General features: G+C 38.8%; 1 protein-coding gene across 1 annotated transcript in view; it reads left to right on the plus strand.

Annotated features, from left to right (window-relative positions):
- LOC139131668 (transcription factor SPT20 homolog) overlaps positions 1–7,741 on the plus strand; it is an 81,098-nt gene that overhangs the window by 16,726 nt on the left and 56,631 nt on the right. The gene's annotated exons all lie outside the window — the stretch shown is intronic.

Consider the following 7,741-nt stretch of genomic DNA (forward strand, 5'->3'; position numbering starts at 1 on the left):
ATTTCTCTCCCCCGAAACCATACAAACTAGCTATATTTGTGCATTTATATATGTTTTACAATCGATATATAAATGGACTTCACCGTAATGTGGCGATTAGAAGGGCATATATGTATGTGTACAACAAACATGATATTGGAATTTCAACAGCAAATACTGATGTGCTGTACTTAGCGTCTACGGTGCAAATCTTTTTTCACAAAACTAGCTATATCTGTTGGAATTAATAATTTGACTGAACATCTCCCCCCGCCCCGCAGTATATTGCCTACCTTTTCAGTAACTCATGATAGTCGGCTAGTCACATGTTGCTGTTGTTTCTCACACTTTGACAGTTAGCTGGTACTCTGAAGCACAAAGTATGGTCAATGATGATAGTGACCTATGAAGTGATACTTCATTATTACATAATTGTAGTCAGTCCAGTCATTGAACTGCAGCTGTTTCATTGGCCAACCTCAGAAAATTGGTTTTATGAAATAAACTCTCCCTATTCAGAGTGATATATGCTGTATGATTTGTACTGAATAAAAAGTTTAACAGTCCGGGTCAGCTCCAAAATTGGAGACGCTATACATGCTATACCATAATATTTCCCCCCTCTCATTAGCCAATCAGCGGCCAGCGCGCCATCAGTAAAAATTGTATTTCCTGGCAACCTCCACATGCGTCCTTCGTTACGTACGCCATACTGTGTCGAACTCCCGCGCCGTATTCTGTCATAATGTCGAACAGTTGTGTGGCCACTCTGTCAAAACACAATTTCAAAATCGCGTACCAGTTTTATTCTGGCTAAGACAACCAAACCCCATACATCGCTGTGATTCCTAGACTCTGGCTTGAAGTCCTGCGAAATATAAATCGTGTACCTACACAGATCGTTCAGAATACCCCATTTGTATCGGAGATGGCAGCGATACAAATTCTACCGTATGGGGAACAGTTGTGTGGCCACTCTGTCAACACATTTTCAAAATCGCGTACCATTTTTAGTCTGCGTTTGACAACTACAAAACAGATATCGTTTTAAAGCTCTGACATTGCTCTTCTTTCTTGCAAAATGTTATACGCGTACCTACACAAATAACCTTTATAACAGTATTTCTAATAGAGATGACGAACATCCACAAAATGATTCTCGGTACTTGAGCGAAATCGATAAACTGGGGGTAGAAATGAATCGTCAATATTTCGAATATTTGTTCACTAATCGGACTCCTTGTTGGACATGACCTTCTGCAGAACACGTGGATTATGTTGACTGTCGAAATTCGTCGAAATTCACAAGACAGGGGCTTAATATGCGGCCCAAAACTGCCGATCACACTTGGTGGGTAATTTGTGACCCAGCGTGACCTGTACTTTATTAATGATGTAATCTGGTCGATGATTGGCTGAATGCCGGAATACATTATCATAATGAGTCTCCAATTTTGGAGCTGACCCGGACTGTTTAAGGCCCCCTAGAACTAGTTGTTTTGGAGGGTTTGGCTTGCATAATTGATGTAAATTTGCATACTAGGTATTCAACAGTCAGATATTCGCAGAATGACTGCATCATATCTAACGAGTCTTGCTTTATCAGATCTGGTGAGTCTATTATAATAAATATGCGACTGTTTTCAAAGCCATTCAGCAGTTTCATAGAAATGCATGACAATACTCATTTTCATTCTGAACAAGTTATTGCAACCGCGGATTCATACTATCTGAAAGGACTTTACAAGAAGATGATGAAACTTGGTGCATATATTAACAATACGAATGACGCGACGAAATACGTGTAGCAGTTTCTTATCGGTTAATTTGCGTACACTATTTAAGAATATTTACAAATAAAGCTGTACATGTATACGAACGATGACATCACTAAATTTGATGAAACTTGATACAAATGTTGCTGATAACAACATATGAGTGAACTGAACGAAATGTGACCGTTCCATATCCGGCAATCGGTAATCTGCATATTTTACATTGTTTTGAAAGTTTTGATTAGAATATTAATCTGTTGAATGACTTCATCATATTTAATGAAGTTTGTCAGTGTCGATCATACCAAGAAGTTGGAACATTAAAAGACATTTTGCACTTTTATGTCACATAATTTGCGGAAACAATTGAATGTCGTAAATTTACGGGGCAAGTGCACACACTTCATTTTCGGATTGAAGGTAGCATTGTCATCAGCATGACTTGCATAAGACTGATTTGCACAAATTTTAGCGATATTTCGAGAATGAATTTATCAAGATTTATAAAATTGCTTGAAACGGCCACCTATGTGGGTAAAGGTGGCAAACTACCACTTTACGCTGACTAGGTTATCGCATCGCAGATTTCAAACGGTAATGATTCTCCAGTAATGGACCATCTAAAAAGTATGTTATAATATGGCGTGTAACAGCATATCTATTTTACAGTCCCAAGGCTTCCTTGTCAATTAGGCTAGTGCAGTTACTTTTGCTTGAAAAATAGATATCAGCATAACACAGTTGGCACTGTGTGTTCTCTAGAGTGAGAAGAACGATTAAGTAAGTCTGATTACACTCAGACACAGAGATGTCTCCGTCCATTGGGATCTGAGAACAGCGATGTACCTTCAAAGGCCACGCCGGAGCCAACCTCAGACTATATTTGATTTCAATCAGATAATAAAACAAGACGTGCGTTAACATAATTACAATATTTCGAGGAGTTGGTTTGTGATATTGTATCACTGTGTTTTCTAGTTCTGTTTGATTAACGTTGATATTTTTGTTCACGCTCGAAGCATTCTCGGCTGAGAGCATCCCAAAAAGATAACCTGGACCCTCTGTCGTGTTGCACTTCCTTTCGCATCAAGCTATTTTAAAGTGTCGAATAAAATAAGGGCCAGAGTACCCGGTCCCTAATATTTACAGTTGACCGGCCTGCCAATAGAATAGTATAGGCGAAATGCCGATCACCATTATAATTTGCAGCCATTTCTTCGTATGCCCCTTTGCTTTGTATCATTAACAGAAATACATAAACACCCCTTTAACAGCGCTGAACTTTTACGTGGCTCAATCGAAATTCGGAAAGGTTCATTTTTGCCAAGTATTAAATACTTTTCGAACACTGATTCAAATAGGATAAAACTCATGACTATTCCACAAACATCAAAGATGGTCCAGCAGCTTACGAGTTGTTTCCAACTTTCCTTCGTTCCATCCGAATCCCGAAAGTATGTAAAGGCAAAGATCAAAAGTGCGTTTGCTGTCGATTGCGTTTCTCCAACCGACTCAGTCACTATGATCTGTTTTAGTGGCTGAAGGCAAGCATCGCAGGCGTCATTAGCTTTTCACTTCATACTCGGAAACTGATCTTGAAGCCACAAGAGTGAGATTGTAGCGACAAAATAATGCGCGATTCTTCACATGCGGTACCTCAGGGTATTGTGCATAGCGGTGTGATCATAAGAACATAAGCCACTACTAATAAGGAAAGAGCTGAACAAAATCAATACAAAACACAGTTCACATCGTGCTGTTTTGTGATGTCTCAAGCCGCGTTTTCATATTATATAGCTTTTAGTTGAGCAGTTAAATGCCTGAGGGAGCTACGTTTGTCTATGAGCGCGCTTCCTGCATGGTGTGACTGTACATCAAATAAAGGACAGTTGAGGTCAAAAGATGATAATTCACAGGTGAGAAAGACTGCAACTTTAAGTATTACACGTCATGACGTATCTCGGAAGAAGCTCGCTATAAAGAAAACAACAGCTTCAAGTTACTCTCTTCAAAAATCGGATAGTGTCAGTGGTTGCACAATTTATAGGGCTGATCTTTGCAATCATTATCGGGCACCGGCAGCGTTGCCATGGTTTGTTTGTCTTAACCGTGGCCCTCTTATAAAAAGGACTTCAGTTTGATACAGAATGCATAAAGCGTTTCTTCACACAAGTCCTAATTAGTGAAAACTCATAAGCAGCATTCGACCACTCCCTGTGAATTTCATTGTGCACAACACCGGGTTAGTTGTTGAGTCTATATTTCAAATCTAACGCTGGACCAATTTGACTAAAATCATCAGATGTAGAGTTGGCGACGTCTCCATTTTTACTAGTTCTTTTGCTGTTCTCATAAAACGATAGTCGCCTCACCTGCAGTGAAGTCGGATAATGAATAATGAATAACAATAGCCCGAGACATATATCGACGCGATAAACGATATTGCAGCATATCAACCCCTTTTCATATCAGCGCTTTTAACGATGTTTCATTGGCTGTTTTGGCAAAACTACGAAGGAAATAGCACATTTATCTCACGCAATTACGTATGATTCAGTATCTGCAATCAGAAAGCGCTCTGCCGACTGTCTACTTTTAGCTGACATGGATGTTTTGACTCTAGAGGGACCGATACTTGTGGGGAGGAACGTTAATCTTTAAAACTGCTCAAAGTATCATGAGAGAAAATTGTTGTATTACTCGCAGGAAAAGCTCTAATTACAGTGACCGGAAGGGAACATCTCTTTAGATTCATTTGGCTTGCATTGACATCCATCACTTTAAAATGAATTTTTTACAACTAAGAGATTGTTGCCGCATTACAATCAACTTCTGATAATGAATAAAACAGTCGATAAGTCTTTGAAAGATACGCGTATGCGCTGTAAATGTTGTCTGATGTGATATAATCTGCTTGCATATTACGATGTGTCACGTTATGAATCTTTAAGTACTCAGAATATTGGTGAAATGAAAACACTTGATCTTTCATCACCTTCGCACGATGACGTCATAGCTATTGTGCAATTCGCTGCACTGTCGCGAATCCGAAGTCAACTTTCTGCTCAGGTAAAATGCGCCTTGGGGAAAGATATTCGGACTCTAAAACTTACAATGCTTCTGGCCTATCACTTGTGGGGGCTCATTTTGAAGCTTATGTATTCAATAAGATTTTCATCGACTTAAGGCGGTATGCGCCTCGGTGGTGGAAGACTAAAACGTTTGCTCAAACTTTCCTGAATCAAACTTTGACCCATTCTCTTGCCAAATCAACAATAAAAATCGGGGGGCCACTGTGCAAAGTTTGGAACTAGCGAAACAAATTACCCAACATTTTGCGATATTTGAAATTCAAAATGGCCGCCATTCCTGTGTTAACTCTATGGGGGAAATTAAATTTTGCATTTTCGAAAAACTAAGCCGATGAAAGTTTTTCTTTCTTCAGGAGCTTTAAAATGAGCCCCCCCCCCCCCACAAGTGGTAGATCAGAAAAGAATTGTAGAAATTTAAGTGTCCGACTATCTGTCCCCGAGGCGCGTTCTACCTTAATTTTGTGAAAACCAGGTATATTTTATTGCCCCACCCATAGAGTTAACACAGCTAGAGATGGCGGCCATGTTGAATTTCAAACATTGGGTAATGTGTTTCTCGAATACCAAAATTTGCACGATCACCTCCAATTATTATTCTTAATTTTGAAAGAGAGTGGTTGAAAGTTTGCTTGCGGAAAATTTGAGCGAAAGTTTAAGTCTTTAAATTTCGGGACGCAAACTACCTTAAGACGGCTACTATTTTATCAGTCAATCAACCAAGTTTTGATATCAAAACAAAAATTGAATTCGAGCCACACACGGTTATAGCACGTACATGTAGGTGTACTCTTATCAAGTGCAGTCCAATGACTTCCCATCTCGCCAGTTGTTTCCAATTATCATCCGATTTGGAGATACTCATGCAGAGAGATCACCGTGCTTGAGGCCATAACTATGTGGTAAATTTGTTGATAACATTCATATATTCAGTTTTTGAAGCGGAAAGAAAAGCGTCGTGGTTAAACGGACAAAGTCTCCCCTTTTGACCTTTTTGCGATGTCAAGAAAACATGGAGTACTTGCATAGAGTCGTACCTGCAAGGTGTCAAAAAATTACCCCTTTGCTGAATGCAAACATTAACAGACGATTCGTGGGTGACAGCTAGACAAAATGGAGTTTTGCTATTCCGACTTCTGGGCTATCCTGTGAAGGCGCCCAGTCCGCCAATTAAGATGTCTTTACAAAAGCTTGTATAAGGTCCAAACTTATGTAACAATTAACAGTGTATGTTCGGCCATAAATGGGGTATATTGTTCATGGAACTCGATATTTTTTGGTATAGGCCTAGACTATAAAATGTTTCACTGAATATTAAATCTTGTCTAGATGCAAGCAGAGTTGAGGTTGTGAACTGTTAACCAATATTTCAGCATATTTTAATATGTCAAATAACAGCAAATAATTTTGATATCAAACAAAGTTTAAGCAAACAAGCTCAAAAACGAGCGATTTTATTTTGTCTCTTTAGATATGAACTACGGGGCGTGGCGGAGTGTTCGTTTACAAATAATGCCCGCTATACTTGAAGGCCTGCGTGACGCAAGTATTAAAAGGTATTTCTTGATATAAGAGTACTCCTGTTTGAAATAAACCAGTTCTATCCATTGCATAATTATGACTACACCCGCCGGTGTAGTCATAATAGATTAATATTAGCTCATTTTGCAATCCTCAATTTTCATTTTTTAAATTAGGAGTCTCGCTGTTACATGTAAAGTTTTGATAAATTTCGGCATTTTAGAACAAGAACTCTTTATGCTGTGTGTATGCTAACAATATGTATTGATTATTTCAGAACTGGGGCGTTTAGATAGAGTTTCAAGGGGTATCACTGTGCATTAACAATTAGTTCTTACGATCATGCGGACTTACATAATAGAGAAAAATCAAGTCACAAAATCTTAGAAATATTCCAGAGGCCCAAATCGCGTTTCCATCGAAACGATTGTGTTACTACGAAGGGTAAGATGGTAATTGTATTGAAATCTCGGGTCTTACTTGTAAAATTCATCAAATTTCATGCGATAGAAAATGAGCCAAGTAAAATCAATTGACAAAATGTTTGAAATATTTGAAGGCGGACTTCTTTCGAGATCATGCTTCCATCTAAACGATGGCGTTACTACGAAGAGAAAGATGCAGCTTTTTGGAAATCTCGGGTGATAAAATCATCAAGTATACGATCGAAGGCCTCAAAGTCTAACAATAGTCTGCCTCACGGACAGCACACTTGCTAAAGGGAAAAGCTCTCTTCATGATAATGCAACACAATTATAACCTGATATCCGACAAACATCTACATAAGGTAAGATGAGTATTCGTTGTCTTGGTAACGCTGACGTGAATCGTAAACATTTGAACATTTCTTATAATTACCTTCCAGCAAGAATAACATTCTGTGTTTGTATATGTCGGTCTTTTTGCTCACTAACAAAGGAGTCTCGGTTGAACAAAGTTCTGTACAATCGACAGTTTTGAAACCAAATCTGTGGGCTTGATAGAACATTGTCGCTTTTTCCTTGCCGTTTGCGCTGCTCCTGGATACGACTGCGCCCTTACAAGTTTTCGAAGTTCGCATTTTATATTCATTGTACATTTTTCCGAAACGTCATCACTCTGGTTAGCGAATGATGAGTTTCGAGTTGCTACGATGCTCGGGGATTAAGGTGGTACACGCCCCGAAATTATAAGGCTTAAACTTTTGCTCACTCGAAATTAAAAGACTTAAACTTTTGTTCAAACTTACCGTATGCAAACTTTAATTTATTCCCTTTCTAAATCAAAAATAAAAATTAGGGGTCACCCTGCAAACTTTGGTACCAGAGAAACAAGTTACCAAGTACTTTACCGACACTGGAAATTCAAAATGGCCGCCATCCTTGTGTTGACTCCATG

This window comes from Ptychodera flava, chromosome 4 (assembly GCF_041260155.1).
Source record: "Ptychodera flava strain L36383 chromosome 4, AS_Pfla_20210202, whole genome shotgun sequence".
Lineage (NCBI taxonomy): Eukaryota > Metazoa > Hemichordata > Enteropneusta > Ptychoderidae > Ptychodera > Ptychodera flava.